Source organism: Cebus imitator, unplaced genomic scaffold (genome assembly GCF_001604975.1).
Source record: "Cebus imitator isolate Cc_AM_T3 unplaced genomic scaffold, Cebus_imitator-1.0 Scaffold283, whole genome shotgun sequence".
Classification (NCBI taxonomy): domain Eukaryota; kingdom Metazoa; phylum Chordata; class Mammalia; order Primates; family Cebidae; genus Cebus; species Cebus imitator.
In genome coordinates, this window is record NW_016107598.1 from 3,499,247 (window position 1) to 3,526,766 (window position 27,520).

Consider the following 27,520-nt stretch of genomic DNA (forward strand, 5'->3'; position numbering starts at 1 on the left):
TTCTTTCTCTTTCTTTCTTTCTTTCTTTCTTTCTTTCTTTCTTTCTTTCTTTCTTTCTTTCTTTCTTTCTTTCTTTCTTTCTTTCTTTCTTTTCTCTTCCAGGAATACAATGATACAACTGTCCAAGAATTGAACCAACTCTTTTTAACCAGTTTTTTTTTTCTTTTTTAATAGCTTATACAGATAAAATATGACTGTGTTTTTATTTTCATAGTTTAAACAATATGGAATAAAAAGCTATATGATACAGAGCATAAATAATGGAGCAGAGAGTGAAAATCTCTCTTCAACCATTTGCCCTGAGCCTACTGAAGAGTTATTCATCTACTCTCTTCTCTTTGGATTTACTTGCATTTAAATGCACATGTAGAAAGATACTAACTTGTGTTTTGCAATAGACAATTGTAAGTTGACTTACCTCATGTATAATAATTAATATGCTCTTAATATAAAAATACACTTTGTACCACTTAATGGCATGCAGCCTGTGTTAAAAGAACATCTGGGAAAATGGCAAAACTCTATGTCCCTGAAGTTTATTTTTATTGAGTTGGGTGTATTTTTTTCTTTTGAGACGATTAGTCCTTTTATACATAGTAGACTAAATCATAATGTTTTAAAAATCAAAAAGTATTTGGGGAGATGGAAATATGATTTGATGATTTCTACTTATTATATGTGCTGTTTCCTTCATACTTTCTTAATTTTAAAAAGTGATTAACGTGTGTGTTTGGCGTATTTTTGAGTTGATAATCTCAAATAACTTTTCAGTTTTTACACATACTTGAAAATCTGTTCTCTCAGATTTTCAAGTTAAAAGTATTGTGTCTGGTTAAAAGTACTCTGTCCTGTGGATCTGTCATTTCACAGACATATCAGTTTACCTTTCGGCTAGGTGATAGATAAAAAAAGGGCAGAATATAAGAAATTATCCTTCATTAGTTACTAGCTCATTCTCTCACATGGATTTTAAAGTATTATTGAAAAAAATTATCTACCTTCTATTAAAGATAAGACAAGTTCTTAAAAAGTACATGTTGTTTTAGGACTGAGAAGCTTTGGAAATATGTCTTGGTTTAACTAGCTGGCCACCCTTGAGAGCCAGTAATACCAAGTAGCTAAGCTTAGTTGCACCCAGTGGCAAGAGACATTCTGAGGTTTCCCGTGTATTAGAAGGAAGCCCAAGACAAAGAGGTCCTTGTGAAACTCAGCTAGAGATTTGGCTGTGGGACAGAGTCCTAGAAGAATCTGCATTAACTGTGCCCTGCCCAGTGGCATGCTGCTACAGCCTTTGTGCTGAGAACCACCAGGGTCATGGAATGAGTTTCCTTCTCTAGGTAGACACTTGAGCTTCTTTTGCTTACAGATGCTGTTATTAACCTTGAATGCTGGAGTTGCCATATAGCATCATATGACTTCTCTGCAATCTGCAAAGTCAAATTATGCTTAGATTGTTAGAAACTGTCCATTCTTTGTTTTCACATGTGTGGTTGTTGCTGTAGAAAATAATTACTTATCCTTACATCTACCTTTCTGGCCTCACACACACACACACACACACACACACACACACTCTCTCTCTCTCTCTCTCTCTCTCTCTCTCTCTCTCTCTCTCTCTCTCTCTCTCTCACACACACACACACACACACATACACACACTTTGGCAAAAGGAATGAATGTATTGGTGAATTTATTTATTTGTTTATTTTGAGACAGAATCCAGCTCTGTAGCTGAGGCTGGAGTGCAGTGGTGTGATATTGGCTCATTGAGAACTCCGCCTCACAGCTTCAAGTGATTCTTCTGTCTCAACCTCCTGAGTAGCTGTGATTACAGGCATATGCCACCACACCTGGCTAATTTTTGTATTTTTAGTAAAGACAGGTTTTCACCATGTTGGCTGGGCTGGTCTTGAACTCCTGAACTCAAGTGATCTACCTGCTTCAGCCTCCCAAAGTGCTGGGATTATAGACTTGAGCCACCATGCCTGGGCAGCATTGGTGAATCTTATGTATAAATTTAAAATCCACTAATACATTCATTTTTTTGGCAAAGTATAAACAGCATAGGATTTGAATATAGAATATTGTGGTTCAAGTTCTGCTTTTGTCACCTAATAGTATTATTACCTTTCTAAGGCTCTGTTTTCATTTGTATTCCCCATCTTGGTTGAGGCTTGCAAGTTTCAAATGAGGTCATGTGTTTAAAAACACTTTGTGAACCACAAACTGCCACACAAATGTTGATTATTGTTATTATTTTAAATTTACTCTAGGTGGTATAATTAAATGTTAGCAATAAATGCCCCATGAGTTGTCTTAATCCCAGAGAAGACATACAAACTAATATATCCAGTGTGGGTCATTGAAAGGCATATTTATATAAGAGCTACTGCTAAGTAGTGACAATCATGAATGTGCTAATTTCATACTGGGATCTGCAAGCAGCCTTAGGTGGAGAAAGGACGAGGCACAGAACAGAAATAAATAAAGGCTTAGCTTTTACACGGCCTTGTGAAAGGGTTTTAGTGTTGAGTTCAAATTTTAAGGTTGATAGTGTTTTATAATTTATATTGATGATTAAAGAGTAACATTTATCAATTTTTAAAAGAATAGTTTTATGAGTTACCAAATACATAAATATGGTCAAATGTGTATTTCACACTTTTCAACGAAATTATCTAGCTCTTCTGGTAAAAGTGGGAGTCCTTTGCTTACACAGTCAACAGCACAGGGAAAGAGATGCAGTTTTCCTATGGCAAGTTTCACATCCTGGAAAATGCTTTCTCAGTTGGACGCTGGGGCCGTCTCTGGGTTAGAAGGTGTCAGAGAAAGTGGCTCAGGCTCAGGTATGGGCAGGTACTGTGCTTCCCAGTTTCGAGAAGCATTTCTGGTGATGAGTTGGGACTTGGTTTTCACTCTTCTGGCTTCGTAGACGAGTGGCCAGTTTCATTTCATTGTTTGGCTCCATCTTCAATTTATGTGCTTGCTCTTTCCACTGGAAACTCCTTTAACTCTTCTGCTGAAAATGGTCTCTAGGGTTCAACTTTAGAGAAATCTTCAAACATTTTATTTATCGGTCTAGCTGTTAGGTTTATTTTCATGAGATCTTTTCTGAAGCAGGACGTCTAACACATCTAGATGTTCATAATGTGAACATCATTTGTATTTTCAGAGAAAAGTTTTATCTTGAGTTTGAATGAACTGTTGAATTAGCTGAGTTAAGAGACTCTCATTTTTGCTATCCATGAGGCAGAAAAGTGTGAAGGGTGTATGACCTCAGCCAGCTGGCTACTGACCAGTCTTTCTATTGTTTATGGCATAGGAAATAGGGTATTGAATAGAAAATGATAGGAAATGAATAGCACTTACTTTTTTTGTGTGTGGTTGTGGGAACCACTGTACACCCCAGAACACTTTATTAAGACCTTGTTGCTTATGTAGTTGAAGAGACATTGATTGAGCTACAGGTACCTGGTCAGATATTGATTGAGAGACCTGTACCTGGTCTCAGGTTGCTCTGTGTAGAGCTTGTCCAGCCTGTTGGGAGCTGGGAGACTGATTGGCCTGGGCAGGACCCAGAGTAAGAAGCATGGTACCTCCTACAAGCCGTAGAGTGGGCTGTGGGCTTCAAGATGGCTTTCAGGTGATCAGAGAGGTCAGGAGCATAGGCTTAAGTCAGGGCCCAGGACAAACACTCCCCGAGATGAGTCAAGCCCCAGCCCTCTCTGGAGTTTGCAGAGAACAAAGGCTAGGTGTGGGGAGCCAGCACTGTTGAGATGGCAGGGGGGCATGTGTCTAGGCATTGCTGGAACTGGGGGAGATTGTGGGAGTGGCTGGGGTAATGGTTGTACAATCTATGGCAGTTGGGTTTTCCCTGCATGACAGTGGGAGGTTGAATATCCCTTATGGGAGAGTCATGCACCGTGGCTGGGCTGGAACAGCCAGCACCAGGCTTGGGGGCAGTGGCTCTTCTGGGATGACCAAAGTAGGCCAGGAAAGCCACTTGATGCCCACACCCCATTTTGATCATCTGCTTTCATGGAGGATAAATTGTTTTAATCCCAAGAAAACATACAAACTAATATACCCAGTTTGGGTCATCAAAAGGCATATTTACATAAGGGCTACTGCCAAGCAGTGACAATCATGAGTGTACTAATTTCATACTGGGATCTGCAAGCAGCCTTAGGTAGAGAAAGGAGAAGGCACAGAACAGAGACAGGATCATTTCCAAGGCCCAGGTATTGATGTTACCTTAATTATTGAGTCTGAAAGAACTTGATGAGAGGGTAGGAGGATGATAAGAATGTCCTTAATCAAACCCATACTTCATGTCTTCTAGGACTACCTCTTCATCTGCGCATCTCCAGAGAATAACCTGACTGCTCACACTTCTCCAGCTTTTCTCACAAGGCAGTTGTTACTGGGCTGCTGAGGGAAGTGGAAGGAGGCCTGGGAGGGGACTCTGATGGTGGCACCCAATCTACAGGACCTGAAGTCAGGGTGGAGGAGGCCAGAGAATAGTGGCTGCCATAGTACGAACACGTGGCCGGGCTGATGATGAGCAGTGTGGCCAGGAAGAAGGTGGCTGTGAGCTGCAGCTGCAGCAAGACTGCTGAGAGCACGGCATTGACCACCAATGAGCAGGACACAACCAAGAGGTGTGTGATGCTGCTGCTGTGCTTCATGACAGCAGACATTAGCAGTCAATTTAGCCCTGGCTCAGCACCACAAGTTCTGCCCATGCTGTGAAGCCTTCCAGAGGCCTGGGCCAGGGCCAACAGCAGCATACAGATCTAGATTCAGGAGCACACCAAAGTTATAGAGGAAGACATTCTACAGTGCTGGGGCAGCTGCTGTCTCCACATGAGCAGCTCTGTATGCAGTGATGACAGGCCTGAGATGAGGCAGTCCTGGATGAGGAGAAGCAGGCCCAGTGGAGTGACATGTAGAGGAATGGGGCTGGCAGCTGCTGCTGGAGGGGATGCTGGAATAGTGTTCCCAAGGTCTTAAAGGCTACCTGCTGGATAACAGGCCCCATAGTCATCAGCAGCAGCAGAGCTAACCCCTGAGTTGCAGAGAAGCAGTGCTGGAAGCATACAGTGGAACAGGGCCCTGCTTCCAATCTTGAGATTGCTCAGCACCTGGTAGGTGCTGGGGTTCATGTCATTCTGAAGATATATCACCAGGTTGGTGTTAGTGCCACAGAACAGAGCTGAGAGTGCGAAGGGAGCAGCTTGGTACCAGAGTGGAGCCCCATAGGGCCAGAAGTCCCACAATATGCTGTCTGCGAGCTTGAGACTGGGGAAAGCCAGTGGTGTAATTCATTCTGAGTCAAAAAGCCTGAGAACTGGGGAGCCAATGGTCTAAGTCCTGTCAGAGTCTGAAAGCCCAAGAACCAGGAGCACTGGTTTTTGAGAGCAGGAGAAGATGAATGCCCCAGCTAAAACACAAAACTGAATTCACCTTTCCTCCATCTTTTCATTTTAATTTGTTCCACAGCATATTCAAATGCTGATCTCTTTCAGAAACAACTTCACAGACAAACCCAGACATAATGTTTTGCCAGCTATCTGGGCATTCCTTAGCCCAGTCAAGTTGATGCATAAAATTAATCATCACGGAATTCCGTTACAAAAGGAAACATACCTTTGTGGGGAAGCAAGCTAGCAATGATTAAATGAGAGCATGTGACAAAATTCTGGGTCCAGATTCTCAATGACTGATTCAGCCTTTGACAAGGTTTTGAGCTTTGTATTTTAGAGTCTTTTCTGATTAAAAAGAGATAGTAAAAGTAGTCATAGAAGAGTCTTAATCTGTAGCTGTCTGAATTTTCCGTGAAATCTTAGTTTTACAAAATTTTAATTTGGTGGGCAACTTGGAACTCTTTAATAAGGGAATAAATTCCAGCATAGTTGTTTTTATAGCAAAGTAATTAATAGAAGTTATGTTATCTAAATAAATTGTTAACACATGTACTCAATTACTTAGTAAAATCTTATTTGATGGGACTATCAATACATATTTGTTGAATACCTTCTATGTGACTAACACTTTACATTTGTGAACTCATTAATCCTTATATCATTTCTGGGAGTTCTCATTTACTTACCTCAAAGATGATAAAAATAAGGCTCAGAGGAGTTAAATAATTTTTCCAAGGTCACATAGTTAGTAGGTGGTGAAGTTGGGATTTGAATCTTTGAGAGCACAAAAATAACACAATTATTATTAGTGTGGGATTTTGAGTTAGATTTAAGTTTCAGTTCTGTCTCTTACTAGCACTGTAACCTTGAGCAAGTGACTTTATCTATCTAATCCTTCATTTTTAGATTTAGCCACTTAAAAGTTCTGTTCCATTTTAAAGATTCAATTGCAGGTATCCCTTTAGCATGGGCTGGCACAGTAAGTGAGGTATACAGTGGCCCTTGCTTATAAGGGTTTATCATGTTAAATGAGAGATGAAGCATAAAGATGAGATGTGAGCATTTTTTCATAATGTATGCTAAAATGTTAAATCATGCAGTTTCAGCAAAAGATACTAGAATGATACATATGGTAGTATCGACATATGATACTACCATAATGCATGATACATGTGAGAACTTTGAAGTAGAGCTGGGATATGCAAAATCTTTCCCCATCTTTACCACTAGCACACTGTGAATCTCAGAGCATATTATTTCACTTCCGTGCCCTCTATCTGTGTTTCATCTGTTCATGCATTCATGAAACATCTAAAGAGTGATAGCAAAGTGTTCAGGCACACTGTCCCAGGAATCTAGGCACTGGAAAAGGAGCTAAGACATAGTGTCTGTTCCCGTGATGGGCCATGGAACTTACAGCCTAAGGGAGAAGAGACAGACATGAAAACTTTATAATGCAGTGTGAAGAGTGGTATAATAGTGCTCAGAGTCAAGGGAGGCTTTATGTAAGAGTTGACAATTGAAGAAGCAATGAAGATGAGAAGGGACTCTGTCTTATTAATCTTTATGTAATATTTCCCAAAGCATTGAATGCAGTGCCCAACGCACAGTAGGCACTCAATAATGAATTGAATACTGATTTGCAAGCCTGACCTGTTTTCAACATCCATTCCTTCCTATGTTTCTTGTCACAGCTCCTCTGGCTCTTTAGGGAGCTCCATAGGGACTCAGTTCAAGTCCCTAATTCTCTTAGTGACAGCACAGCAGCATGGTTAAGAACATAGGTTCTAAAGTCAGACTTCCTGGTTTCAGTTTCTGTCTCTATTACTTGTTAGCCATCTGACCTTGAGCAGTTACTTAGCTCTCTGTGCCTGTTATCTTATCTATAAAATGGGATAATAATAATACTTGGCATTATTAAATGGACAAAAATAAATGCAAATAACTTAGAGTGAGGACAAAGCACTAAGAATATTAATTGCATAATAAATATGAGCATTTCTTATTTTTCATTTTGATACATTTTGCACTGAGTTCATTTAGTAGAGTGCCACTTCACAAATACTCAGTTACCTGCAAAAACAGAATTTTTCTGATTGACAGTGGACAAAAGGAGAAGGTGAGTTTATTTTAGGAAGTATGTTGCTTTTCTTCACCTGCTCTTGCTTTAAAGCATGAATCATTGGGTCCTGGCTAATGCCACAGGGAGCTCACGTGTATTTTGCTAATTAAAAGTCATGTTTCTCAGTGGCTCTTTTAACTGTTAAAGTTACCTCTAGATTCTTATTTTTCCTTACTCTTCATTAATAGTTAACACACTGTTTAATGCACAGCAGAAAAGACAAGTAAGCATTTAGAAAATAGCATGTGAATTTGTTGTAAACTGTTTCAGTAAACATTCAATGGGTAGCAATTACTTAAAGTTATTGCCTAAGTTTCATGAAAGTAAAAGAAATATATGTGCTTAATGTATGTGCTTAATATATGTGCTTAATCCTGCTTAATATATATGCTTAATGTGTGCTTAATATATATGTGCTTAATATATGTACTTAATGCTGCTTTAATTATAAGAAACTTATTAGAGTAGCTTTCATTGGTTTATCAAATTAGCTTAATTGATAACCTCACCCAAGGCATTGAATACACATGCATTTATACAGATTCCTGATTTCACTCCTCACCCCCTGCCTTACTGGGACTCAAACCTGGTAATCTCTGTTTTTAATTATTTCACATGAATCTGCTGATGAAACCTGGTTGTAAAACATTGCCCAGGTGTTGTCTGATTTAAAACTTGCTTTAGATTTTGCTTTCAACAATTGGAAAAAGCTCTTAAAGATACTTCAGTATAACTGGTTACCAAAGGTTAATAGTGGTGAATATAGAATAAGCGTAGCTAAGAAGATGGAAGTCTGTGATTTTTGATTGCCTTGTTAAATCCTCAACAGCAGCAGCAGCAGCACCATCATTGATTGGGTTATGGCAGGAAATGCTATAGATTTGCTACAAATTAGTTTAGATAGCGTATAAGTGAAAATAAGATAATCATATCAGATGTTGTCTGATAAATGGAAGCAGTGCATTTATGAGCAGAGTTGCAAAAGAAATGTTGAGTACATCTTTGAAGCGAGGTTGCCTTCCATGGATTATAGGAAACAATTATTCTCAAGGTGTGTGGAACCAATAAAAACCAAATGTGTCAAGATGCAAAGAGCAGTCAGCTTGTACAGATGTCCACATTTACTAATTATTACTTTCTAGATGTGGAAAGAACTGCTGAATACCCTCCCTCCTGCACAGCTCCAACAATGGCAGTGCCCTAGGTGGCCTTCAAAAACACACACCTGATTTTGCCTCTCTCAGCTTGCAGCCCTCAATACTTTTCTATTCATGTGATAGGATAAATCAAAATGCCTTATCAAAGTATATAGGGCCATTCGTGATTTGTCTTACATATATTTCACATCTTCTAGGATAAAATCTAAATGCCTTATCAAAGTATATAGGACCATTCACAATTTATCTACTATATATTTTAAATCTTTCTCTTCACTGGCCACATTTTCATCCTATATGCTTAAGTCAGCTGGAGTCTCTACATGTAGTCTTCCAAAGTGCTTTGAGAAAAAAAAAATCACATGACACATTATTCTGTTATAGACCCTAACACAGTGCCTGGTCGGGGCTCAATTCATAATAGTTGTTTAATAAATGTTTGTTGACAAATTAATAAATCAAAACACAATTACTATAATGATCTCTTTACATGTGTATTTTTCCCTTTTGGGATATAAGTCCATCCAGAGCACTATAGTGTGCACAGTTACTGGCACATAATATATAGTCATTAAGAGTTTGTGGGGATCTGGCAAAATGTCCAAACAGGAACAGCTCCATTCTGCAGCTCCCAACAAGACCAATGCCAAAGGCAGGTGATTTCTGCCTTCCCAACTAAGGTACCCAGTTCATCTCATTGGGACTGGTTAGACAGTGGGTGCAACTCATGGAGGGTGAGCAGAAGCATGGGGTGTTACCTCACCTGGGAAGTGAAAGGGGTCAGGGAACTCCCTCCCATGGCCATAGAAAGCAATGAGAGACTGTGCTATCTGGCCCAGATACTATGCTTCTTCCATGGTTTTTGCACTCCACACACTAGGAGATTTCCTCGTGTGCCTATACCACCAGTGCCCTGGATTTCAAGCACAAAACTGGACGGCCGTTTGAGTAGACACCAAGCGAGCTGTGGGATTTTTTTTTTTTTCGTACTTAGTGGTTCCTGGAACTCCAACAAGACAGAACAGTTCACTTCCCCGAAAAGGGGGCTCTGGCCAGGGAACCAAGTGGTCTTGCTCAGTGGTCCTACTCCCACGGAACAAAGCAAGCTAAGAATCACTGGCTTGAAATTCTCACTGCGAGCATAGCAGTCTGAAGTCGACACAAGACACTAACTTGTGGGGAGGGGTGTCCACCATTACTGACACTTGAGTAGGTGACTTTCCCCCGACCATGCTAAAGACTGGACATAACTCAACACAGCAAGGCAAAGCAGCTGTGACCAGACTGCCTCTCTAGATTCCTCTTCATTGGGCATGGCATCTCTGAAAGAAAGGCAACAGCCCTAGTCAGGGGCTTATAATAAAATTCCCAATCCCATGGGACAGAACACCTGAAGGAAGGTGTGGCTGTAGGCACATCTTCAGCACATTTAAACATTCCTGCCCACCAGCTCTAAAGAGAGCAGCAGATCCTGACAAGGAGGGTTCTACCAGCACTGTGCTTGAGCTTTGCTAAGGGACAGACTGCCTCCTCAAGGAGGTTCCTGACACCCATGCCTCCTGAATAGGAGAGACTTCCCAACAGTGGTTGACAGACAACTCATACAGGAGAGCTCCAGTTGCCACTAGGCTGGTGCCCCTCTGGGATGAAGCTTCCAGAGAAAGGAGCAGGCAGCAATCTTTGCTCTTCTGCAGTCTCTGCTTGTGAAACCCAGGCAAATAGGGTCTGGAATGGAACTCCAGCAAACTCCAGCAGACCTGCAGAAGATGGGCTTGAATATTAGAATAAAAGCTAATGAAAAAAAAACAGTAACATCAACATCAAACAAAAAAGACCCCAACACACAGAAACCCCATCCAAATGTAATCAGTCTCAAAGATCAAAATTAGATAAATCCACAAAGATGAGTAAATCCAGTGCAAAAATGCTGAAAATTTCAAAACCCAGAATGCCTCTTCTCCAAATGATCACAACTCCTCTCCAGCAAAAGCAAAAAAAAAAAACTGGACAGAGAATGAGTTTGACAAATTTACAGAAGTAGTATGCAGGAAGTGAGTAATAACAAATTTCTCTGCGCTAAAGGAGCATATTCTAACCTGATGCAAGAAAGATAAGAACCTTGCAAAAAGGTTACAGGAATTGCTAACTGAAATAACCAGTTTGGAGAAGAACATAAATGGTCTGATAGAGCTGAAAACACAACATAAGAACTTTGTGAAGCACACACAAGTATCAGTAGTCAAATTGATCAAGTGGAAAAAAGGATATCAGAGATTGAAGATCAACTTAATAAAATAAAGCATGAAAACAAGATTAGAGAAAAAAGATAAAAAGGAATGAAGAAACCCTCCAAGAAATATGAGGCTCTGTGAAAAGACTAAACCTATGATTGATTGGAGAATGGAACTAAGTTGGAAAACACACTTCAGGTTATTAGCCAGGAGAACTTCCCCAACCTAGGAAGACAAGCCAACATTGAAATTCAGGAAACACAGAGAACACCACAAAGATACTCCTTGAAAAGAGCAACTACAAGACACACAATTGTCAGATTCTCCAAGATTGAAACAAAGAAAAAACTGTTAAAGGTAGCCAGAGAGAAAGGTCAGTTTACCTACAAAGGGAAACCTATCAGAGTAACAGTGGCTCTCTCTGCAGAAACCCTACCAGCCAGAGGAGAGTGTGGTTCAATATTCAATATTATTAAAGAAAATGATTTTCAACCCAGAATTTGATATCCAGCCACACTAAATTTTATAAGTGAAGGAGAAATAAAATCCTTTAAAGACAAGCAAATGCTGAGGAATTTTGTTGCCACCAGTACTGCCCTATAAGAGCTCCCAAGGGAAACACTAAATAAGGAAAGGAAAAATCAGTGTCAGCACTGCAAAAACAAACCAAAATATAAAGACCAAATGACACTACGAAGAAACTGCATCAACTAATGTGCAAAATAATCAGCTAGCATCATGATAAGAGGACCAAGTTCACACATAACAATATTAAACTTAAGTTTAAATGGGCTAAATTTTCCATTAAAAGACACAGACTGACAAATTGAATAAAGACTCAAGACCCATTGGTGTGCTGTATTCAGGAGATCTATTTAACATGCAAAGACACCCATAGGCTCAAAAAAAAAAAAAAAAAGAAGAAATATTTTCCAAGCAAATAAATAAATAAAGCAGAGGTTGGAATCCTAGTATCTCATATAACGGACTTTACGCACCCAATATGCCAGATTCTTAAAACAAGTTATTGGAGACCTACAAAGAGACTTACACTCCCACAAAATAATAGTGGAAGACTGTAACACCCCACTGTCAATATTAGACAGATCAACAAGACAGAAAACTAACAAGGAAATTCAGGACTTGAACTCAGTTCTGGACCCAACAGACCTAATACATACCTACAAAACTCTCCACCCCATATTAAAGGAATATACATTCTTCTGAGCACCACATAGCACTTACTCTAAAATTGACCACATAATTTAAAGTACAATATGCTTCAGCAAATGCAGAAAAGTGGAAATCATAGCAAACCATCTTTCAGGCCATACTTCAATCAAATTATAACTCAGGATTAAGAAACTCACTCAAAACCACACAACTACATGGAAACTGAACAGATTGCTCCTGAATGACGACCGGGTAAATAATAAAATTAAAACAGTAATAAATAAATTATTTGAAATCAATGAAAACACAGACAAAACATACCATAATCTATGGAATACAGCTAAAGTAGTGTTTAGAGGGAAATTTGGATCACTAAATGCCCATAAGAGAAAGCAGGAAAGATCTAAAATTGATAACCTAACATCACAATTAAAAGAACTGCAGGAGCAAGAGAAAACAAATTTGAAAGCTAGAAGAAGACAAGAAATAACTAACATCAGAGCAGAACTAAAAGATATAGAGACACGAAAGACCTTCAAAAAATCAATAAATTCAGGAGCCAGTTTTTGAAAAGATCAACAAAATAGAGAGACTACTAGCCAGATTATTAAAGAAGAAAAAAAAAGGGAAGAATCAAATAGACAAATAAAAATGATAAAGGGTATATCACCATCAATCCCACAGAAATACAAACTACCATCAGAGAATACTATAAACACCTCTACACAAATAAACTAGAAAATCTAGAATAAATTGATAAATTCCTGGATACATACACCCTCCAAAGACTAAATCAGGAACAATATACCAATAATATACCAATAATAAATTCTGAAATTGAGGCAGTAATTAATAGCTTACTAACCCAAACAAGTCCAGGATCACACAGATTCACAGCCAAATTCTGCCAGAGGTATAAAGAGGAGCTGGTAGCATTCCTTCTGAAACTATTCCAAACAATAGAAAAAGAGGGACTCCTCCCTAACTCATTTTATGAAGCCAGCATCATCCTGATACCAAAACCTATCAGAGACACAACATCAACAAAGAAAATTTCAGGCCAATATACCTGATGAACATTAATGCAAAAATCCTCAATAAAATACTGGCAATCTGAATCCTGGAACACGTCAAAAAGCTTATCCACCACAATCAAGTCTGCTTCATCCCTGGGATGCAAGGCTGGTTCAACATATGCAATCTGTAAACGTAATCCGTCACTTAAACAGAACCAATTACAAATACCACGATTATCTCAGTAGATGCAGAAAAGGCCTCTGATAAACTTCAACACCACTTCATGCTAAAAGCTCTCAATAAACTAGGTATTGATGGAACATATCTCAAAATAATAAGAGCTGTTTATGACAAACCTACAGCCAATTTTACACTGAATGGGCAAAACTGGAAGTGTTTCCTTTGAAAACAGGCACAGACAAGGATGCCCTCTCACTACTCCTATTCAACATACTATTGGAAGTTCTGGCCAGGGTAATCAGTCAAGAGAAAGAAATAAAGGGTATTCAAAAAGGAAGAGAAGAAGTCAAATTGTCTCTGTTTGCAGATGACATGATTGCATATTTAGAAAACCCCATCATCTCAACCCAAAATATGTTTATGCTGATAAGCAACTTCAGCAAGTCTCAAGATACAAACTCAATGTGCAAAAATCACAAGCATTCCTATACACCAATAACAGAAAAATACAGAGCCAGGTAATGAGTGAACTTCCATTCACGATTGCTACAAAGAGAATAAAATACCTAGAAATACAACTTACAAGGGATGTGAAAGACTTTTTCAAGGAGAAGTAAAAATGACTGCTCAAGGAAATAAAAGAGGATGCAAACAAATGAAAAAAAAAAATTCCATTCTCATGGATAGGAAGAATCAATATAGTGAAAATGTCCATACTGCCCCAAGTAATTTATAGATTCAGTACTATCCTCATCAAGCTACCACTGCCTTTCTTAACAGAACTAGAAAAAAAAAATTCTTTAAATTTCATAAGGAACAAAGTAAGAGCCTATATATCCATATACCCAAGACAATTCTAAGTAAAAGAACAAAGCTGGAGGCATCATGCTTCCTGACTTCAAACTATACTACAAGGCTACAGTAACAAAAACAGCATAGTACTGGTACCAAAACAGATATGTAGACCAATGTAACAGAAGAGAGGCCTCAGAAATAACACCACACATCTACAACCAGCTGTTCTTTGGCAAACCTAACCCAAAAAAGCAATAGGGAAATGATTCCCTATTAATAAATTTTTTCAGGAAAACTGGCTAGCCATATGTAGAAAAATAAAAGTGGACCACTTTCTTACAATTTATACAAAAAATTAACTCAAGATAGATAAAGATTTTAACATAAGACCTAAAACCATAAAAACCCTGAAGAAAACTTAGATAATACCATTCAGGACATAGGCATGGACTCAAACTTTATGACTAAAACACCAAAAGCATTGGCAACAAAAGCCAGAATTGACAAATGGGACCTAATTAAACTAAAGAACTTCTGCACAGCAAAATAAATTATCATCAGAGTGAACAAGCAACCTACAGATTTGGAGAACATTTTTTGCAAACTATCCATCTAACAAATGTTTAATATCCATAATCTACAAAGAACTTTAGCAAATTTACAAGAAAAAACAAACAAAAAGTGGGTGAAGGATATGAACAGACACTTCTCAAAGAAGACATTTATGCAACCAAGAAACATACAAAAAAATAAAAATTAAAAAAAATTTAAAACTCATCATTCCTGGTCATTAAGAAATGCAAATCAAAACCACAATGAGACCATGTCATTCCAGTTAGTATGGTAATCATTAAAAAATCAGGTAACAACATGCTGGAGAGGATGTGGAGAAATAGGAACGCTTTTACACTGTTGGTGGAAGGGTAAATTATTTCAACCATTGTGGAAGACAGTGTGGTGGTTCCTCAAGGATCTAGAACCAAAAATACCATTTGATCCAGCAATCCCATTACTGAGTATATAAAACCAAAGGATTATAAATTATTCAACTATAAAGACACATGGACACATATGTTTATTGCAGCACTGTTCACAATAGCAAAAACTTGGAACCAACCAAAATGCCCATCAATGATAGACTGGATAAAGAAAATGTGCCACAAATACACCATAGAATACTATGTAGCCATGAAAAAGGATGAGTTCATGTTCTTTGCAGGAACATGGATGAAACTGAAAATCATTATTCTCAGCAAACTAACACAGGAACAGTTCTAAACACTACATGTTCTGACTCATAAATGGGAGTTGAACAATGAGAGCACGTGGACACAGGAAGAGAAACATCTCACACCAGGACCTTTCAGGGAGTGGGGGACTAGTGGAGTGATAGCATTAGGAAAAATACCTAATGTAGATAATGGGTTGATGGGTATGGCAAACCACCATGGCAAGTTTATACCTATGTAACGAAACTGCAGGTTCTGCAAATTATCTCAGAACTTGATGTATAATAATAATAAAGTGAAAAAAAGCAAAGAAATAAACAGAGCCTAAGAAATTTTTGAGATATTATCAAATAAACCAAGATATGCACGTGGGAGTCCCAGAAATAGAAGAAATAAAAAACACAAAGAATATTTAAAAATCTAATGGCAGAAAATAACAAAAATGGAATTAAGTACATAAAACTACAAACCCAAGAAGCTCAACAAATCTCAAGAATAAAGTAAAAAAGATTCACACCAAGACACATTATAATCAGGATGCTTGCAATCAAAACAGTCAGAGAAACGATAGCAGCAAGTGAGAAATGACTTATCATAAACTAGTCATTCTTCATAAGAATCTCAGCCAATTTCTCATCTGAAACATTAAAGCCAAAAGTACATACTTGAAGTACTAAAAAATGTTAATAAAGAATTGTATGTCTGTAGGAGTTCAGTCAAGGTGGTAGGGTAAATTGTAAAATAGATGCAAACCTTCTTGGAAGGCCAGACGTTCTTGCAAAAGCCTCAGAATAGGATTTGGCTGAAGGCAGCTAGATTCTCCTATCTGGTGCCTGAAAGCTTAGGTTAGATAACAAGGGGATATAAAGAAACTGATTTAAATAAGTTAGTTTACTTAGGCCTCAGAACTTGGCCTTTCATTATCTGTAAAACTGTTGTCTCTGGGGAGGGTAACCATGTTAATTATCCACAAGTGTGTTGACTCAAAGCTCTGTCATTAAATCTATACTGAATAAATGCCCACAGCACCAGCTGGTGAGGCCCTTGGTTGCTGATTCTTTACAGCACCCTCCTTGGTGCCTGTAAGTGGCCTGGACCCCTAGCCTGCTCTTTCACTGGTTATCTGTGTCTGAGTGCATTTGTTCATTTGTTGCTGAGTCAAGGTCTGTGGGTCAGACCTGACAGCTGGTGCCTCACATGAGAAACAGTGTAACAGATCATGGATCATGACAGAACCCTTGAAAACAAAGGTGAAGAAGACTGCACAGTTGGCAAGTCAGTAAGATGATAAGTCAGTAAGTCATTGGTGCCCGCTTAGGATTCCCAAGTTGGAGAGACTTGTTCCGGCTAGGGTTTCATCAAGGGACAACAGTTGTCAGCACAACAGAAGCAGTATATAAAAGTATTGAAACAGCTTATCTAATGTTATGGACCTTAGTTAAGGCTGCTATGGTCCCACTCTACACAGAAGAATCCAAAAAGGAAAGGGAAGAGGAATGGTCACCTACCTTACGTTCTCCTTCAGCCCAGCAATTACCAAGTAAAAATACCAAAGAGGAAATGGAGATTTTGCCTGAGCCCCCTCCCCCAATAAATTGGAAAAAGGACAGGGTAGACAATATAACTATGGGACTCTGTCTTAGGCAAGTGGCATTAGAAGGCGAGCTCTTGGCCTGCCCAATAATGCAAGATCAACAAGGCAATCAGGAGTATGCTTACAAAGAGACAAGAAAAAGCATTCGAGAAAATGAAGTGGCTAGCCCATTTGCAAAAGGATTAATGAAGGCCATAGCAAACAACTTTCATATGAGCCCATAGGACTGGTCAGTGCTAGCTAAAACAACTTTAAACACCAGTCAATACATCCTCTGGAGGGCAGAATAGCAGCTAATAAAGACCACTGTTTTTCCTCCTCTATCCCTAACATAGCTGTCTCAAAATCGTATCTGGGTAGAATAAAAGCCTTTAGAAGGAGAGAAATTACAAAGAGCCCATGAATGAATTGAGGAGCAATTAAAAGCCAGCCATATAGAACCATCTAACAGCCCTTGGAGTTTGCCCATTGCCTGCATTCCCAGAGTCTGGCAAATGGAGACTTTTGCATGACTTATAGGCTATTAATGCTAATCTGCAACCTATGCAGCCCCTTCAACAGGAACTCCCCTTCCCCATGGTGATTTCTCAAGCTTGGCCTATAATGGTTATTGACTTAAAAGACATTTTATACGATTTTACTTGCAGAACAGGATAGAGAAAAATACAATACCAGCTATCAATAATGAAAGTCCAGCTTGTCAATTTCATCGGCAAGTGCTTCCTCAAGGAATGCTGAACAGTCCTACCATGTGTCAGCATCATGAAAATCAGGCTTTACTCCCCAGTAGAAAATAATTTTCTAATTGCAAGACTTTTCATTTTACGGATGATATATTACTGGCAGCCCAAACGAAGCCAGTACTTTTACGTTTATATGCCTCAGTCATAAAGAATACACAGTTAGGAGGTTTAATCATAGCACCTGAAAAACTGCAGATGTCTTCTCTTTGGAAATATCTTGGGTACATATTAACTTCTTGGTCAGTAAGACCTCAAAACGTTAAATTAAATATTAGTAACTTATATACCTTAAATGATTATCAGAAATTGCTAGGCAATATTAACTGGCTTTGACCCACCTTAGTGATACTGACAGATAAGTTGCAAAACCTGTTCTCCATCATAAAAGGCAATACGGCCTTGGATTCTCCAGGTATTTAACCCATGCTGCAAAAATGGAAATTGAGGAAATAGAATAAGCCATTTCTCACAGGCAACTAGGTGGCATTGACTTGCACTATTCAGTTCAATTGTTTGTCTTTCCTACCAAACACACCCCTACAGGGTTAATAGGACAATTGACCGCAGAGCTACATTTTGTGGAATGGGTTTTTTGCTCACATACAGGACGAAAACACTCTCTCCCTATATCCAGGTAGTTAGTAAAGACATCTATTCAGGCCACAGATGATGGAATCAGTTGCTAGGTTATGACACTGATATTATCAGGATTCCTTTAAGTAAATAGCAATTCAAAACAGTATTGCCATTTTCTATGGACCTGCAAATAGCTCCTTCTGTACACAGGCCATATAGAGCATGCCTTTCCTGATGACAAGCCTCCTTCAGTTCTTATCTCATACTTCTGTGGTTTTGCTATAAAAGTAGTTCAATCTTCCGTATCTAATGCTTTAACACAGTTTATCAGTGGCTCTGGTAAACATGGAAAAGCAGTTGTTTAATGGAAACCACATAATTCCCTCACTCAGTCTGGATATGCTAGCACTCAGAGAGCTGAAGATGAAGCTTTAACATTGGCCCTGAAAACTTTTTCCACTTGGCCTAACAATACGGTTAGTAACTCTGCTTACTCTATTTATTGCAGAACCTTGAGACAGCCCTCAATAAGTCCACTATGGAGCCCATCTTGTGTGCACTTTTTCTCCGACTTCAGCAATTGCTAGATCAATGCACACATCCTATTTTTATCACACATATTCAGGCCCAGAGCTCACTGCCTAGCCCATTGGCTTATGGAAATGATCAAGCAGATCTATAGTTTATGACATCACTGCTTGACCAAGCTGCCTAATTGCAGCAATTTTTCCACCAAGACTGGAGAAACTTAACTAAACAATTTTAACGTACCAAAAGACTAGCTAAATACATTATTCTACAGTGTCCTGATTGTCAGCTCATAGGCACATCCGCTCCTTCAACAGGTGTTAACCTTAGAGGACTAGAACCTAATCAATTATGGCAGACAGATGTTACACACATCGCTGAGTTTGAAAAACTAAGATATGTACATGTATCCATTGATACCAACACTCATCTAATTAGTGCACACGCCCTTCCTGGAGAGTCCACTTCATATGTCATTAAACTTCGTCCTATAACTTTTGTATTTATGTAGCAGCTCACAAAAATTAAAACTGATAAAGGTCCAGCTTATGCTAGCTCACAATTTCAACAGTTTTGTCATACATAAAACATCCAACATTCCTCAGTCATCCCGTATAACCCCCAAGGACAGGCCATTATAGAACGTGACCACTCCCCCCTTAAAAATATGCTCAGAAAACAAAAAAGTGGGAATATGAGTAAGGATTCTAAAACACTACTAGCACAGCCTTATTTATGCTTATTTTTTTAAATTTAGATGACAATTTAAATTAGCTATAGAAAAGCACTTTGCTGAAACCTCTCCAGACATAAAACCCACAATTTTATGGAAGGATGTAAATAGTAATAAACGGTATGGTCCAAATGATTTGCTTAAATGAAGAAGAAGATATGCTTGCATTCACACCCCCTAGGTCCTCTCTGGATTCCAGCAGGACAGATCAAACCATACCATGGTGTGGATGGGACACAACTGATACCAGAAATGAAGGAGATGACCCTGTAGGACTCACAGCTCCAGACAATGTGGATTCCTCGGACAACACAGGCCCCAAATAGAATGCTGAAGAAGGCAACTTAGAAGGCTAAGTGAATAACACTCTGGACACAAACACCATTCACTCCAGATAATTTTTTCCTTTTTTATTCTCTCACTCTGCCTGCAACCTGTACCTGCTACACTCTATTGAGCCCATTTTTAAACCTGCTTTTTTTCCCACGTTACTTAGGCAGATATGCCCTTACCAGCCCTCTACCGACATGACTGCTTAACTAAGAGGAATTAACATATCCCCAGTGGTGTCCCTCAGTAATGGCACACATTAGACTGAGGTGCCAAGTAATACTACATGTCACTCCTTGATTGGAAAAAGATGTTGTTGATTATTCTCGTGATTGTCTTATGTTATTTACTAATTCTAGGCTGCAAAGCCAGAATATGAGCAGTGACCGCCACGTGTGACAGACCTGTTGCTCCACACGTCTGTGCTCTTCAATCAACAAGACCTTATGCAACAAAAAAATAAAAAATAAAAAAAGAAGAAGAAAGAAAAGAAAAGAAAAAAGAAAGAAAAGAAAAGAAAAAAAGAAAAGAAAAGAAAAGAAAAGAAAAGAAAAGAAAAGAAAAGAAAAGAAAAGAAAAGAAAAGAAAAGAAAAGAAAAGAAAGAAGATGTGGGAGCTCAGTCATGGTAGTGGAAAAAAATGTAAAATGGACACAAACCTTCTTTGAAGGTCAGAGGATCTTGCAAAAGCCTCAGAATAGGATTTGGCTGAAGGCAGCCAGATTCTCCTGTCTGGTGCCTGAAAGCTTAGGTTAGATAACAAGGGGATGTAAAGAAATTTATCTAGATAAGTTAGTTTACTTAGGCCTTGGAGCCTGGCCTTTAATCATCTTTAGAACTGCTGTCTCTACGGAGGGTGATCATATTAATTAGCCACAAGCATGTTGACTGAAAGCCTCTGCCATTACATCTATATTGAATAAATGTCTGCAACACCAGCTGGTGAGGGCCATGGCTGTTGACTCTTTACAGCATCCTCCTTGGTGTCTGAGAGTGGCCCAGACCCCTAGTCCACTCTTTCACTGGATATCTATGTCTGAGTGTATTTGCTCATGAGTTGCTGGGTCAGCATCTCTGGGTCAGACACAACATATATCCAGAAAAACTGTTCTTCAAAAATTAGGTAGAAATTAAGACATTTTTAGATCTTAAAAATGCAGAGAAAGTGTACTATTTCCATACCATATGCAAAAGAAAATATTTTAGTTCTAAATAAATGGCTGCTCTTCAGTAACACGAACACATGTAAAGGAAAAAAGATTTGTAGTGAAGGTAAATTCATGACAATTTTAAAAGAATATACTATTGTAATGTTGCTTTTGATTCTACTTTTTATTTTCTTAATAATTTAGAAAACACTTGCTTAAAAGACAATTAGTAATCCATGTTATTGGGCACCCAATATACAGAGATAATTTGTCACTTGAATAGCTGAAAAAGAAGAGTGATGAAACTATATAGGAGCAGAGTATTTTTATGCTATTAATGTTAACAACCAACAGGTCAAAAAAAATCACAAGAGTAATTAAAAAATACTTTAAAACCAATGAAAACACAACATATCAAAATTTTGGGGATACAGTGAAAGCAATGCTCAGAGGAATACTTATATCTATAAATGCCTATATTAGAAAATGATTAAGGAAGAAACTCTGATTTTCTATATGTTCACTCGCAACATAGAACTTCCAGCCAACAATATATGAATGTTTTACCTTCACAATTCAATTTAATTTTCAGCTGACAACTGTTTTTTTCTACAATTTAACTCAATATGACAGTATCTATCAGGCAATAGCACCAGAATCCAGAAATAAAGGGCTTAATTTCACTGCTCTTCAATTCAGATGCCAGTTGCAAGTAGCAGGTCTCCGAGTTATCCACCAACAATTGTCTGTCTTTGCTACAAATTATGACCCCATTCTTTAGCAGAAAAATTTACTAGAGTTACTCACAGGCTCTTTCCAGAGGATAGGCTCTAGCATTATCCAACATTGTTTAGACTGCCTGTCCCACTTAGCTAAAGCCTCATTATCTTTCCAGGATGACTCTCATTTTTTATTTCCTGGAAGAAAATTTTCTGTAATTATTTTTTTTTCCCTGAATGCTACTTCTCACTAAAAGCAAATCCAGCCATTCCCAGGAGAGATGAAATGGCACTCATCTCTCCTAAGGCACTCTGTTTCATGAACCAGTATCATTTAATCCACTAAGCATGTTGTTTCCACTGTATAGTAATAACCTGAGCAAAGTTAGAATACATGTTTTGCACCCGAAAATATTAGACGCCAGACAATGTGTATAGATAAGTGGTAGTCATACAAAAATGTAATTTAGTTTGGGTATACCAAAAGGCCTCCCATATCCTTCCTTATTTTAAGGTGGAGCTGTCTCCCAGGGGAACTCAGATTCAGCATAAAATGCCTACTGCTTCACTTCTGCCAGGAATCCATTGTTTTTTTACATTCACATTTGTGGATAACTTTCTATCCATAAAATCAAAAGTGATGTGTTTTTGATAAGCACACTGTAGCATGTTGGGCATTCTGTCATTATATTGTGTCCATTATAGAGTTTCTAAGCATTTGGTAATCAAAATGTGCAGGTATGCAATTTTCTGTTTTCTGATAGCCATATAAAAACACAATTTAAAGTTCTAGTAGAAAGAAAATCTCAGAAATTTCTTCCCAAATGACATCCTCTATAGTAGACAGAGTCTGACAAACAGGAGTCAAAAGACTGGCTATTTACTAGAGTTCCTTTTCGTCATTAACAGTTGGTCCATTAACAGTTCATCAAGGTATGGTACAACAGAGTGTCTCCCAATGTGATGTCACTCAATGTTACAGGATACCATTTGACTTTGTCAGGTTCTAAAAGTGGGGCTGATCTTGGCAAACATACAGCTTTACACTTCGACATCTAGTATAATTTTGCTAAGAGATAATATGATGCTCTTGCTTTGAGCCTTTCTGGAGATAATAATATATTGCTGGATTACCTTCATTGTGTAACACACTTATTCATTTCATTGTCCTCAGCCATAATTTCTCTTTCTCTCAATCTGTCATTTATTTTTACCCCAAATTTTCTATCTCTAGAAGTGTTGTGAGGTCCACCTGCTGTGCAGGCCCTGGTTGCTAGCATCAATTCTAGTCTAGAAAGTTATTTCTCTTCAGCCTTCTACCATTTTTATAGCATATGGTTCTATAAATACAGAACTAATGGACTTTTTTGACCACTATCCACCATAGTAGTGTTTACTGTTCCAACCTCGCCAGGTAGGGTGAATGCACACTCAACTTTATCAGGTTCTTAAAAATTCTGAAACAAAGGTTTAAAGTTATAGTTGCAGATTCTGACTTGGGGATTATCCCTACTTTTGGCATGGACACTTGCATCCCTGGTCTTGGGACCTCTGTGGCAGGTGCAGAAAAAAAAAAAAGTTGAAATTGAGGGAAAAGTGTATAGTGGCGCCAGCATCCTCCTCATTCCCTCTTTCCCAGAGTCCCCTCCCCCCAGAAAAGTAGGGGTATGTGTGGAGTGGACATCCTTTCTTGGGAGGGATCCCCCTTCATGTTGAGTGTGAGCAGACACTTATGAAGGTATGTAGGCCCATCCTTCCTGTTTTTATATCCCTCTGATTTAGATAGTGTCTTACATTATTTGTGCTGCTTTACAAAATACCTGAAGCTAGGTAATCAATAAAGGACAAAAATTTCTATTTCACATTTGTGGAGGCTGGGAGTCCAAGATCAAGGACCAAGCAGATTCAGTGTCTAGTGAGGGCTGCCCTCGCTTCCAACATAGGCCCTTGTCCCTTTGTCCTCAGGTGGTAGAAGAGGCATACAGGACAAACTCGTCCTCGAGTTTTTTTTATAAAACACTACTGCATTTATGAATGTAAAGCCTAATTATCTCTGAAAGGCCCCACCTCTTATTGCTGTTGTGTTGAAGATTTAGCCTCGGCGTTAATTTTGGAGGGAACACACACATTCCAACCATAACAGAAAGTAAATGTTTTAACTTTCCATTTAAATTATGTACTAAACTCTTACTCAGAGAATGATATGCAACATCATATGTTCATCTGAGATAATATTTCTGCCAGCTCCTAGACATGATGGCTGTACAATATGTCTGTACTGTGTGCAAAAAAAAATAATAATCTCAAAGTGTTTCTATTCTCTTACTAAACAACAATCAAAACGGAAGACTTCTGTGACAAAATGTTAATGTGTAGAGGGTGTTCCCACACATCAAACAAGGAATCAGTTATTCAGTTATTCAGTAGACAGCAACTGGGTGTCCTCCAATTCAATTCTGATGCTACTTGGAAGATAGCATCAGATTTCACTGGTTGTGGGCTCAGCCAAACAAGACATTCCTTAATGCCAGTTAGAAGCCCCAATATATTTTACCTATGCTTTAACCAACCAGCTGCAAATCAGCATTCCCCCAACTCCTTCCTTGGTTTCAATTAATTTGCTAGTGCACTTCAGATAACTCAGCGAAACACATTTATTAGTTTATTATAAAAATTATTGGCCAGATGCGGTGGCTCATGCCTGTAATCCTGGCACTTTGGGTGCCCAGACGAGCAGATCATGAGGTCAGGAGACAGGGACCATCCTGGCTAACACGGTGAAACCCCGTCTCTACTAAAAATACAACAAAAGATGAGCTGGGTGTGGTGACATGCACCTCTGGTTCCAGCTACTCCGGACATGTGCCTCATCCCGCACTGCACAAGGGTTCAAAGACCTAAGAGGTCCTTGAAGAAAGACCCAGACATAGAGACGCAGAAAGCTGCACCATGCGGTCTGAGAGGTGAGAATGTCACTCTCACAGCCCCAGCCTGTCCTAATGTACTTTATTTTATAAGTTCATAAAGCACATAGCAAAGGGAGGGTACAGTTACTTAGAACAGCCTGTGATTATTATTCTCATGTAAACAAAATATATTAGACAGGATAGTAAGAATTTTAAATCTCCAAACTTGTCTATCTATCTTGACTGACCGAAGGTGTCCTCTTCCCAGTGATATTCCTTAGAGGGACCCAGGGAGCTGAGTACATGGAATACTCAATGAGAAATAGCTTGATGATGTTGTGGCAGGTTAGGCTTTTTTTCACAATCTCCAGACAGGTACTGGGAATTGTTGTTATATCCCACTTCCTTTGTTTCAAAAAATCTAAATTGGGTTACATGATTAGAGCTCCATCATGATTCTTAAATGCTTCTTGCCTTGCCATATTCTGAACTTTCCATTGAGGGGTGGCCATGTGTTTATTAGGATGGTCCGTTTCACAGAAGTAATATAAATCAATAATTGAGTTTAGGGTCAAATAACTTTACACCTAAAAAATCTCCCACACAAGGCCATTGAAATAAATAGTCACAAACAGGATGTATCAGCTTTTGTGATGTTTTGAAAACACATACTATAGTATGCCCAATCACTTAAAGCAATTAACTCTATATTGGTAGATTGATTAACTAAAAGCTAAAAGATGGTATCTTCTATAATGAAAAAAATTATGTCCTTCTTGTCCTAAAGAAGGAGGTCAATGTAGCACGTTATCACCTCTGCAAGTAGAATGTGTAAGTCTGGAACTAAGAAGTGGATGTAGCCCCTTATACTATTGCAAGCAATAGATGTTGTAGTAATTTATTTGTACAGTCTTCAAGACCTTAGGGTTTAGTAGGTTCTGAAGTCCTATTGTCTGAAGAAGAAATGCATTGTTTAGGAATTAAATGCACTGTTCTGTGAAACTGTAAGCTGAACCTGTCCTTTCTTCATTCTGAGCAAACTGGCACAAGAACAGAAAACCAAACACCACGTGTTCTTACTCATAAGTGGGTGTTGAACAATGAGAACAGTTGAACACAGGGAGGGGAACATCACATACTGGGGCCTGTTGAGGGGTGGGGGAGCTAGGAAAGGGATAGCAGGGGGTGAAGGGATTGGGGAGGGATAATATTAGGAGAAATACCTAATGTGGGTGACGGGGGTATGGATGCAGCAAACCACTATGGCATCTGTATACCTATGTAACAATCCTGCACAATATGCACATGTACCCCAGAACTTAAAGTATAATAACAACAACAACAACAAAAAAGAAATTAGCAACGTGAAAGTCAGGAAGTTGCTATTCAATGAACACAGAACACTATTTTGAATCCAGAAGACTCACTGGAATGCTTCTTAGTACTATCATGTTTAATATTAGTTGTCAATAGAAAGCTGTGGTAACCCATTGTGGGCATAACCACTAAGAACTTGGATTTGATATCTGCTCCATTTTCTTGCCCTTAACAGCTCCTAAAGTTGCTGTTCCAGAATTCTACATTATCCTTTGATGGTATCTTGCAGAGATATTTAGAATATTCAGCAATAATTATTTATCATTAATTTTTTTAATTAAAACATTTATAATCAAAGTACGAAAAAGAAGCAAATACTGTAAAAGGCATTAAAATACTATCTGGGCTTGTATCCTTTACACAAAATGTATGACTATAGATATACTCTGCTGTAGTTAATCATGTGTCTGGTGCTCTATTCAATGACAGTATGGTCCAACAATGGCTAGTGGATCCAAAAGGACCTAAATCCTTCCCCAGATCACAAATTCTTCACTGTCATTATATGAAAGGTTAAAGATATATACACAATAAAATAATATATTAAAGGAAATTATTATTTTTTCATTAACTATGTTTATACTCATAAAATCAAGTGTATACCTCTCTGAGAAAATGATGACCATTTTTCATCCATATGTAACTGATGCTTACATCACCTAACACACATCCAGGTTTGACTACCAGAGACCAAACAATTAAAGCAATTAACCTCAGACTTTAAACAAAGCCATGGTGACAAAATAACATCAGTTTTTGTGTTTGTAAATAGTTAACTGTACACACAAAATGAGTAACTACTTTGGAAATTATAGCTCAATAAAGATGACATACAAATGAAAACTGCATGTATTTAAAAATTCTTTCTATACCATTATAAAGCTCACAATTTTTTTTCTAATTTGTAAATGGAAGGATCTCACAAGCTAAACTTGGCAACATGCTTATAATGTTTGTGAGGAAAATGTCTACTTAAATATCAAGTTATTTATAAAGGCAGATCCTAAGTAGATCCTAAGTGAAAACTAAGAGTGAAGGTTTTTCATAGCTTTTTTCTCATAAACTCCTTTAGTTCAGAGATAATGGTTAGATGTTTTACGCAGCAACTAACACAAAAGAAGTACCATCCTGTGTGACCTCCATCGTGTCGGGGTCACCACCTGAGACGTCATCCACCACCTGCGGAGGTCTGGCCTGCAGACTCTGATTCAACTACGCATGGTTGAATGCACTCTCACACCACTACGGTGATTCAAGTGGGCTAGGGATGGTCGCCAGCTGCTTTCAGAGAATGAACTGCAGCCAATTGACCAGGATTCCCTCTCCATAATTACATATATTCAGTCAGATTTTACAACGCAGGTTCTAAGTTAACACACTTGTGCATAATTAACATGGTTAAAAGAGTGGTTTTATGAATGATAAAAGCTTTAGGTTTTGAGCCCAGAGTAAACATTATTAACAGGTAATTCTTCTTTGCTTTCCTCCTGAGAGGGTCATCAATACAAAATTTACTTGAGTAAACAGAATAGAGACA

The 27,520-nt window shown here is 38.4% G+C and overlaps 1 protein-coding gene and 1 pseudogene across 1 annotated transcript in view; one reads left to right on the forward strand and one right to left on the reverse strand.

Moving 5' to 3' along the window:
- The window catches only part of LOC108284781 (UDP-glucuronosyltransferase 2B4), an 89,719-nt gene that overhangs the window by 40,965 nt on the left and 21,234 nt on the right, over window positions 1–27,520 (forward strand). The gene's annotated exons all lie outside the window — the stretch shown is intronic.
- On the reverse strand, window positions 4,407–27,126 carry LOC108284797 (annotated as a pseudogene).